The 11,051-nt window shown below is 45.3% G+C and overlaps 1 long non-coding RNA gene across 1 annotated transcript; it reads left to right on the top strand.

The window, feature by feature from the left end:
- Positions 1–3,647: 3,647 nt before the first annotated feature.
- Positions 3,648–7,053, top strand: LOC125553877 (uncharacterized). The gene is made up of 2 exons (XR_007304247.2): positions 3,648–4,236; positions 4,332–7,053. It is a non-coding gene; the product is annotated as an uncharacterized LOC125553877 (long non-coding RNA).
- Positions 7,054–11,051: the final 3,998 nt, after the last annotated feature.

Raw genomic sequence — 11,051 nt, 5'->3', positions numbered from 1 at the left:
GGACGAAATCTCTATCATATGTTTGTTCCGGCTTATTCTGCAAGCCAATCCTTTGTTTTTGTTTTGAGTTGTGGTATTCGAGTTGCTTCGAACTCAAGTGTTGATTCCATACCTTCCCTAAGCGGTGTTCTCTTACTCCTAGGTGAGTACTAATCCTTCTTGATAATCGAGATTGTCATGTCAATCCTTTTCAACCGGCGCGCTTCTCGTCAAGTGGATCCGATCATTTCAACATTTGCAAGATCCAATCTCAGTTTTCGTCAACAATGTTTGCTTCATCCGTCCTAAATTGCCTTTGTTTTTCCGCCCTCCCACCCTTTTTCTTCAAGGACTCGGATCTCTTAATTCGTTATCCATTTTATGGATGTGAAGTCTCTCCATTCTTTTCAATCAACGTTCTTACCCGGTGGTTCTCTTGAAGATGCTCTACTCGTTCATCATTCTCCATGCTTTTCCTTCTCCGGTGGATTCAATGCAAGCTTTCGGTGTTGATCATATCTTTTCATTGGTTCACATGCTTTCCATGTTGGAAGTCCTTACCAAAGACTCTCTTAATCATTCACTTCTCACTATTCAATTGTTCCGGAGTGCTGAAGATATCTCAAAGATTCGTGTTTCCACTTGGCATTAGTTCAAGCTCTTTCGAGGATGTTATCTCATTCAAGCCATTTAATTCAACTAGCGCGATCTATCTTTTAAATCATTCAATGGTGTTTCTTTTGAGTGGGCCCTAACCCATAGGTCTTTTTCCAGGATCTTACCTGACTCTTCTAATTTTACCGGAGCTATTCTCAAATTTTTCAAAGTTTGACATAAGAATGAATTATCATCAGTCATATATGTTTTCTCCAAGATCTGTCAAATTCTTTTCATCGTTGGTTCAACCTTTCTAATTTTTCATCCCGGAGCATCTCAACAATTCATGGTGGTGTTTCTTATTGTCATTCTCAACATTTTAAGACTGAAGAAGAGTTTTCCCTCCAAATCATATCTGTTCTCTTGAAGATTCATGGCTCTAGCTTCGCGTCATCCTCCCATAATTGTTTTCGATTGTGAGATATTATTTTCACCCATCCGGAGTAATTCAGAGTATTTTCATTTTGTTTCTCCGGAGGCTATCATCTCAGAACTATTCATTCCAGCTTTCAGCTCTCATTATTCAAATCTTACCGGTGCATCATTCAAATATTTTTCTAATCAGGCTTCGTCGTTCATTTGCTAATTATTTCCGGTCATTCATCTCTTTTCTTCGTTCATTTTTCAATTCTCACAGTGGTTCGTTTAAGATTCTACACCATGGTTATCACATTTATTCATTCGTTGTTCCAATTCTACCGGTGGTTCATTGAAGACTTTCTCAAGTTTCCGCCATATCTTTCTTCATCCTTTCTACAAGAATAAGTAGTATGCCAAATCCGTTGCTTGTCATCAATCTAAATTCGTGAATAATAAGCATAATATAATTCTTATTCTTGTTTCTTCGAGTAAACTCAATTCCTTATTCTGGAGGCTCATCAAGTTCTCGGTTTTCAATTGTTTCATCTTTTCTTTCCCGGAGTTCCAAGCTCTCGCAATTATATCACCACGGAGATCCATCTAAATCATTATAAGGCTTCACCTTGTGCTGTCAACTTCTCTTTCTTTTTATCATCCTTTTGTTACCGGAGTTCTTCATGGACACTCTACATGTTGGTTCATAAAGGATTTAATTCCTTCTCGAAGTGTTCATCGATATTCTTTTCAAAGGAGCTCAAGTATTCTTCATCTTGCATTCCGAAGTGCAATTCTTTCTATCTTATCTTTTCAGGTGGTGCTATGTCTTTCTTGACAACTTCCCTTCATACTTCATGATTCACAAATTGTCCGGAATGACATATTTTAAACCCATCATTTTCAATTCATTCATAAGTTTCTTTTCAACCCATCAATCCCTTCATTGGAGTTATCTTGGTATAAATTACACCTAAAGCCTTCCAGTGGAATGTTGCTCTTTGTGGTGATTATCTATGATCCAAGTTTTATCCTTATCACCTCGGTGGAAGAAGATTTCTATCTTTTTCTAGCTCACAATCAAATCTTTTCCGTGAGTGGCAAGTTGTCACCTCATAATTTTGAGATGTCTTCTATAAGTCCATATCAAGCTTATCCTTTTTCGTTGTTGGTTTTTTCCAACAACTCCGTTTTAACTTGCTTGGAAGGGTGATCTTCAAGCTCACTTGGGGCATAAGCTGGCATTTCCTTCTCCATTCTTTTATTCAAATGATCTATCTTCTATTCTTTCTTCCGGAGGCTTTGTGATGTTGTTGCTATTTTCACCCATCATCTCGTTTGGTCAAAGATCATGTTCTTTCCTTTTGTTTATCCATTCAACCGGAGTGTCGTGCCCTATTTTAAGTTCTCCCCATTCTATCAAGTTTTGCCTCCCTTCTCAACCGGAGTGATGTCTGAAATCTTTCTTACCCATTGTGCCTTTCTTTCAATAGTTCCGGAGGCACTGTGTTGTTGATTTCATCAAGTATCTTCTCATCTTGTCAAGTTCATGTTCTATTCCTTCCATTTTTAGTCGGAGTGTTGTCCAAATTATATCAGTCTTATTTCCTTCTCTATCTTGTTTTAACCGGAGTATTATCGTAATTGATCCTTATCGTTTCTTGTACATCTCGTTTTCTATCGGAGTGCTTGCATGTACTTCTTGTCAACCCTTTTCTCATGTCTTCCAACCTATAGGGTTCTCGTGATGTTCCTTGTTCCTCTTTTCTAGCGGAGTGTTTTAAACTTTGTTCATCTTCGTTGTTTTCTTTCTTTCAAGATGTTCAACCTCTAAGGTTCATTGGTTTCACTCATTTGCCAAAGAAGCAACTTAGTTTTACCTCTCCTCTTTCTCTTCCGTTTTCCCTCCAGTGCCATTCTAGATCTCGGGACGAGATCCTCTCATAGTGGTGGAGTGTTGTGACGCCCCGAGACCGTTGCGCCAGGTGTGTTCCAGTTATTCATGTTGTTGCCTTGTCATTCGCTTGTGTGTTGCATCTTGTCATGTCATCATGTGCATTGCATCATCATGTTTTCAAAACTTGCATTAGCCCGGGTCTCCCAGTTCCTTCCGTTGTCCGTTCTGAGCCCAGACACACTTGCACGCGCCCGCAGCATGTCCGAAATAGTATTTTATAAGAGGCCGAAAAATGTTCTCGAAATGGGATGAAAGTTGGCGTGTGTTGTTATGTTGCCAGTAGGCCGCCTGCCAAATTTCATCGCATTCGGAGTTCGTTTGACACCCCAACGATTAACTATAGCGACAATATAGCCGGTCAAACGTCGGATGTTTTCGGTCTCCGGAAACAGTCGCCGGGTCTCTCTCTCTTCTCTTCTCTCAGCCCAAAGCTTTCTGCACAGTCCGCTACCAACCCCAGGCCCCGAAACCCCCTCCTTGCACAGTGCATCGGCTCCTCGCGCGCGTCCGGGAGTTGTCCCGGACCCGACCCGGACAGTCGTCACTGTTGGGTCCGGATCATCCCCAAACGTCTACAAAACATCACCGTTTTCTCATTTGGATTTCCTAACCCATTTATTCTCGTTCGTTGGATTTCGATTTGATGATCCAAATCCATCTCCTTTCACCTACTTGCTATATATATCCCCTAACCCTAAATTTTAGGCCCCTGTTCCATCCACCCATCGTCGCCGCCACCACTTCACCAACTCCCACCTCGGGATCCCCATCGATCCAACCAGTGACCTCCTCCCAATCCAATCTCCCCGACCGCCTCCCTAGATGTCAGCGCCACCCAATCAACGTCTCGTTCCCTCCTTCCTTTCATCCACCACCAAATCCATCCCCGTAGCCATCCTCTGCTCCCTCCGCAGCCAGCGCAGCCTCCTCGTCCCGTGCAGCTCGGGGACTCCAAGCCCCTCGATCCAGCCGTCCGGGAGGAAGTCAGCACTCGCCGCCACATCGTGCTACCTTTCGCGGACCTGTAGCCTTCATCGGCGACCCTGCATCGACCGCCCCTCTCCTCCTCGAGCTCCTCTTCGGCGACCCTCGTCGACTGCGAGCTCCAGCAGGACCCCGTGGCCTCCTCTCCCCTCTCCGCGAGCCGGCCGACAGCAACGCCACCAGCAGGAGCGCCACGCCCCGCCTTCCTCCGCCTCGCCTGTCCTCTGTACAGGATCCGGCACCAACGCCCCACCCCACGACCACCTCGAGCACCCATGCCTGCCGCCGACGAAGTTCACGGCCAGGTCGTCCTTGCTACACCTGCTCCCTTCCCTTGTCTCTGTTTCACTGAAGTTTTCGCTGTCTCACCGACCCCCTCTCTCGCTGCTCTCTGTTACAGCGCCGGGTTCCGCTCCTGCCTCGACTCCTCGTGCATGGATCCATACGCCCTCGCTCCGTTCCCGCGGGATCTGGCGTGATCCGGCCAGAAGGAGCTCCGCCGCGGCGACCTCCTGCTTCCTGTCGCCATGGCGCCGCTGTCGTTTTTCTTCTGCAGCGAGATGCAGCAGCGCTGCAGCGAGCGCACGCCCGCTCCGCGTGCAGGCCTCCTCTTGCCCACCAAGGCCAGCGCCGCCCCAGCCTCATCCGGCCCAGCGCTCGGCCTCGTGGCCCAGCTCTGCAGCGCCACCCTGGCCCAGCGCCGGATTCGGCCTCAGGGCCAATTGAGCAGCCCGAGCTCCCCTGCACTGTTGGGCCGCCTAAGATTCGGCCCGGAACATGTTTTTTTCACAGAGCAATTTTCCTATTTATCGAGGAGATTGCCAGTTTACAGTTTAGTCCCTAGTCTTCATGCATATTATAACTCATGATCTATGCATCATATGTAAAAACTCCAAATATGAAAAATGCTTAGAATTTTGTCTAGATTCATAATATCCATCTTACGTCTATGTTTGAAATGTTTAAAATTCTGTTTGGTTAAATTTGCTCCTATGCCATGCTAAAATGCTTTAATTCATAACTAATTAACCGTAGCTCCAAATCTAATAAACTTTATATGTAAATGGGGTAGAAAAATGCATAGCTTAACTTGGTGGCATCACTTTGCATGTTTAACAACTCTAAAATTGTGTTTAGGGCAGAACAGTACCAAACCTTAAAACATGCACATGAGGAGTTTCCGGACATGTTGTTTTGTTGTTCCGGCCTCATTTAAACTTGCCTAGATAGACAGTTTCATTATGCTCCACCTCTTGCCATGCTAATAACATATTGTTAAGTACATAAACGAGATCAAACTAAATAAGTCATGCGGTGTTTCTTCAATATGCAACGGAGTTGCATATTGAGCTCCACTTAATTTGTAGGATTGTTTGTGCACTTTGCCATGCATATTTAAGCCGGACATGCATCATACTTGGTTGTGCATCATGCCATGTTCATGTGTTGGTTGTTTACTATGTTGTGTGCTTCTTTCCGGTGTTGCTTCTTCGGGTTGGTTCCGATAACGTCGCGTTTGTGAGGATTCGTTCGACTACGTCCATTTGCCTTCTTCATGGACTCGTTCTTCTTCCTTGCGGGATCTCAGACAAGATTACCATACCCTCGAAATCACTTCTATTTGCTTGCTAGTTGCTCGCTCTTTTGCTATGCCTATGCCGCGATACCTACCACTTGCTATATCATGCCTCCCATGTTTCTAAGCCAAGCCTCTAACCCACCTTGTCCTAGCAAACCGTTGTTTGGCTATGTTACCGCTTTGCTCAACCCCTCTTATAGCGTTGTTAGTTGCAGGTGAAGATTGGAGTTTGTTCCGTGTTGGAACATGGATATTTTTTGGGATATCACAATATCTCTTATTTAATTAATGCATCTATATACTCGGTAAAGGGTGGAAGGCTCGGCCTTATGCCTGGTGTTTTGTTCCACTCTTGCCGCCCTAGTTTCCGTCATACCGGTGTTATGTTCCTTGATTTTGCGTTCCTTACACGGTTGGGTTATAATGGGAACCCCTTGACAGTTCGCCTTAAATAAAACTCCTCCAGCAAGGCCCAACCTTGATTTTACCATTTGCACTAACAACCTACCACCTTCCCTTGGGTTCTGCAGACTCAAGGGTCATCTTTATTTAAACCCCCCCCCCCCGGCCAGTGCTTCTCTAAGTGTTGGTCCGAACTAAGTAGACTGCGAGGCCACCTCGGGGAAACTTGAGGGTTGGTTTTACTCGTAGGATGTCTCATCCGGTGTTGCCCTAAGAATGAGATATGTGCAGCTTCTATCAGGATGTCGGCGCATCAGGTGGCTTTGCTGGTCTTGTTTTACCATTGTCAAAATGTCTTGTAACCAGGATTCCGAGTCTGATCGGGTTGTCTTGGGAGAAGGAATATCCTTCGTTGACCGTGAGAGCTTGTGATGGGCTAAGTTGGGACACCCCTGCAGGGATTTGAACTTTTGAAAGCCGTGCCCGCGGTTATGGGCAGATGGGAATTTGTTAATGTCCGGTTGTAGAAAACTTGAAAGTTATCTTAATTAAAATGCATCAACCGCGTGTGTAGCCGTGATGGTCTCTTTCCGGCGGAGTCCGAGAAGTGAACACGGTGTTGGAGTTATGCTTGGCATAGGTTGTTCTAGGATCACTTCTTGATCATAGTTTCTCGAACGTGCTTTGCCTGCTCTTCTCGCTCTCACTTGTGTAAGTTAGCCACCATATATGCTAGTGCTTGTTGCAGCTCCACCTCATACCTTTTACCCTACTTATAAGCTTAAATAGTCTTGATCGCGAGGGTGTGAGATTGTTGAGTCCCCGTGACTCACAGATTACTTCCAAAACCAGCTTGCAGGTGCCGATGATATCGTGCAGGTGACGCAACCAAGCTCAAGGAGGAGCTAGATGAAGTTCATGTTCGTTATGTTGTTTCGTTTTCAGTTGATCAGTAGTGGAGCCCAGTTGGACGATCGGGGATCTGTAGCATTAGGGGTAGTCTTCTTTTATTTCGGTTCCGTAGTCGGCCCTTGATTGTATCTGGATGTTGTAATGCTTCATTCATGTATTGTGTGAAGTGGCGATTGTAAGCCAACTCTGTACCTCTTTCTTACTCAGTACATGGGATGTGTAAAGATTACCCCTCTTGTGGCATTGCCTTCAATGCGGTTATGCCTCTAAGTCATGCTCCGACACGTGGGAGATATAGCCGCATCGTGGGTGTTATAACCTCCTTGTCAGTCTTTTGAGCATCTCTGATCTTATCCATCAAACTAGACTGAATCTCCAATGCTGCTACATAGCCTCTCGAAACTATCTCCAAACATAGCTCACGAAGGTCCTCGGCTAACTCCTTCGGTAAATATCCCATCATTAGCGTGTTGACATGGCTTTTACGGCTCAGCGCATCGGCTACTACGTTAGCCTTTCTGGGATGATAATGCAATCTCATATCATAATCCTTGATGAGCTCCAACCATCTCCTCTGCCTGAGATTCAACTCCTTCTGTGTGAAAATATACTTCAAACTCTTGTGATCCGTGTACACCTCACAATGGTTTCCAATGAGAAAATGTCTCCAAGTCTTCAAGGCGTGCACTATGGCTGCTAATTCCAAATCATGCATGGCATAATTCAACTCATGAGGCTTAAGCTGTCGTGAGGCATATGAAACGACTCTTCCCTCCTACATAAGCACTGCTCCAAGTACTCAACGTGAAGCGTCACAATACACCTCATAATCCTTGTTCTGATCCAGCCAAATCAACACTGGTGATGTAACCAAACGTTTCTTCAACTCCTGGAAACTAGCCTCACATTCCTCGGGCCATTTGAACTTGGTATCCTTCTTCAACAACTCCGTCATAGGCTTCGCAATCTTCGAAAAATTTTCAATGAATCTCTAGTAGTATCCTGCAAGTCCAAGAAAACTCTGGATCTCTCCAACTGTTGTTGGGGCTTCCCAATTTGTCATAGTGTCAACCTTGGTGGGATCTACTGCTATACCTTCTCTGAATATAACGTGTCCGAGGAATCCAACTTCCTTCAACCAAAACTCACATTTGCTAAACTTGGCATATAACTGATGTTCTCTGAGCTTCTCAAGTACCAAACGCAAATGCTCCTTATGCTCCTCTTCATTCTTCGAGTAAACCAGAATATCATCAATGAACACTACGACGAACTTATCCAAAAACTCCATAAACACTTTGTTCATCATGTTCATAAAATAGGCAGGTGCATTAGTCACACCAAATGACATAACGGTGTACTCGTACAGCCCATACCTGGTGGTAAATGCCATCTTAGGTATATCCCGTTCTCGAATCTTCAACTGATGGTATCCTGATCGCAGATCGATCTTGGAAAATACCTTAGCTCCTTGCAATCGATCAAACAGATCATTGATCATCGATAGTGGGTACTTGTTCTTGATTGTTACTTTATCCAATCCTCGATAATCAACAACCATCCTTAACGATCAATCCTTTTTCTCCACTAGAAGTACTAGCGATCCACAAGGCGACGAACTTGGGTGAATATAACCTTTATCCAGTAACTCTTTAATATTCTTCTTAATCTCCATCCTTTGCGGGCATCCTGTATGGTCTCTTAGGTATTGGCCCTGTGCCTGGCAAAAGCTCAATCGAAAACTCAATGTCTCTATCCGGTGGCATGCCTGGCAACTCCTCTGGAAATACATCCAGAAAATCCTTTACCACCGGTACTTCCTCCTGTACAACTCCCGTTAAGGAATTTACTTGTGTCCTCTTAGGCACATGCCGGGATACATACTTGATCCTTCTTCCTTCTGGGGTGGTAAGCAAAATCGACTTACTGGCGCAATCGATGTTTCCTCCATACATCGACAGCCAATCCATACCTAGAATTACATCCAAACCTTGAGATTCCAAAATGATCAAATCCGAGGGAAACACATGCCTACCTATACTCAATGGCACTTGAAAACATCCTCGGCTAGCCATATACTCCGCTCCTGGTGAGCTTACTAGCATAGGTGTTCTAAGAACCTTGGTGGGCAGGTTATACTTATCCACAAATCCCCTTGATATCTATGAATGCGATGCACCAGTATCAAAAAGAACGATTGCAGTAAAAGACTTAACCAAAAACTTACCGATTACTGCATCCGGCTGCTCTTCAACCTCCTCCACGTTTACGTGGTTCACCTGTCCCCTGTTGAAAGGGTTCGGCTTCTTCCCAGAGCTTCCATTGCCATTTCCATTCTGGGATTCAGGACATTCATTGGCGTAATGTCCGGTCTTCTGGCACTTAAAGCAAGTGACTTGGCTCAAGTCTCTCTTGGCTGGTGTTGATGGGTTGGTACGGTTCTGGCCGTTACTTCCTCCATTCCCATTACCATTCTTGGGGCCATTATGGTGGTGCGAGCTACCTCCTCCATGGGTATGCTGAAAATGTCCTCCTGGTTTAGGGGTAAAACGTGGCTTCTGCTGAGCTCCTGAATTGTACTTCCCTTGTCCATACTTCCTCTTGCGATTCTCAATCTTCTGCTGCTTCCCTTCAATCATAAGAGCGCGATCTACCAACTCCTGGTAGTTGATGAAGCTTGCTACCATCAACTGCATGCTCAACTCAGCATTCAGTCCTTCCAGAAACTTCTCCTGCTTAGCTGCATCCATAGCAACGTCATCTGAGGCATAACGTGCTAGCTTACTAAAGTCATCCACATACTGGCCAACTGTCCGTCCTCCTTGGCGCAAGTTGTGAAACTCACGCTTCTTCATGGCCATAGCTCCTGCTGAAACATGGGCAGTACGGCAAGCCTGCTGAAACTGGTCCCATGTGACAGTGTCGATAGGGTAAGTGGCTGTGAAATTCTCCCACCATGATGCTGCGGGTCCTTCAAGCTGATGTCCAGCAAATTTCACCTTTTCCGCATCTGTGCATCCTGCCATGGTCAACTCCCTTGCTGTCTTGCGGAGCCAATCATCTGCTACTATAGGCTCGGTGCTACTAGAGAACACCGGTGGATTCAGCCTAATAAAACGGGTTAAGTGATCCACAGGTGGTGGTGGTGGGTTGTTGTTGTTGTTCCCCTAATTCTGATTCTGGACTAGCAACTACATCAACGTATTCTGCTGCTGGATCAACTGAGTGAGCTCCGGTGGGAAGGTAAATCCGGGGTCACGTCTCGAAGGCATCTGATGGGTTTAGAAAAGATGAGATTTAAGAATAGAGAGAGGTCTAGAGAGAAAACACTACCCATATGCACATGAGGCAAAAGCAAACAAATCACTTCATTCAATCAAACAAGGGCATACAATCGGTCTAACTATCGCAAAAGTGCTCGGACTACTCTATTTACATGGGGGAATACTACTACTGATGGGGTGGTCTACTAGAAATATTCTTCGGTTGCAGACTCCATGATATCTGCTCCAGCTTCATCAACATAGTCATCATCGCTATCGTCTGGGTCCGAGTCGGTGTCGTCGATGATGATGTAGTCTTCCGGGCGAATCTCCTTGGGTTCTTCGTCCTCTTCTACTGGTGTAGGGTCTCCCATGAATATTCCGATCTTCTTGATCAGGTCATCATTCTTCTCCACTGATACTTCAATTTCCTCCATATAATCTTCACGTGTAGCCTTGAGTTTTTCTTCCAGTTCTGTGATTCTTGTCCTTGCCTTCTTCAGATCTATCATGTCTGCGCACATTTGGTTCTCCTAACGTCAAATGTGCTGGTTTAACTCCTGGATAAAAGTTGCGATTGATCTATCCTTCTTGGTGCTGATCATCTCCCAGTGCTCATCTCAACACCCACAAATCTGGTAGATAGTATCGTTGAGATCATTGCGGTAAACTTCTCCAATATGTCCCATGGCGATGTGAGCTGCCATGCTCTTTCCTAGACTCCAGGTGGGTGCATCAAAGGAAAATTCTATGGGCTCGGTGACTGGCATGAACGTCCTTCCTGGAACTTGAACTTGAATCATCCAGCGCTCCTCTTCAGGTAAAGTGGCGTTGTAGGTTCCGGTGAATCTTGGTACTCCGATGTTTAGGTATCTAGTGACTTCCTTCAAGTGACATCCAAAGGGTGTATCTTCATCCGGTTGCGTGAACTTGTTCCTTGCATCTGCCATCCTAAAAGAGTAGA

Source organism: Triticum urartu, chromosome 4A (genome assembly GCF_056163025.1).
Source record: "Triticum urartu cultivar PI428250 chromosome 4A, HENAU_Tu73, whole genome shotgun sequence".
In the NCBI taxonomy this organism is placed as follows: domain Eukaryota; kingdom Viridiplantae; phylum Streptophyta; class Magnoliopsida; order Poales; family Poaceae; genus Triticum; species Triticum urartu.
The sequence above is the reverse complement of the archived record's forward strand: the minus strand, read 5'-3'. Positions and strand labels throughout refer to the sequence as shown.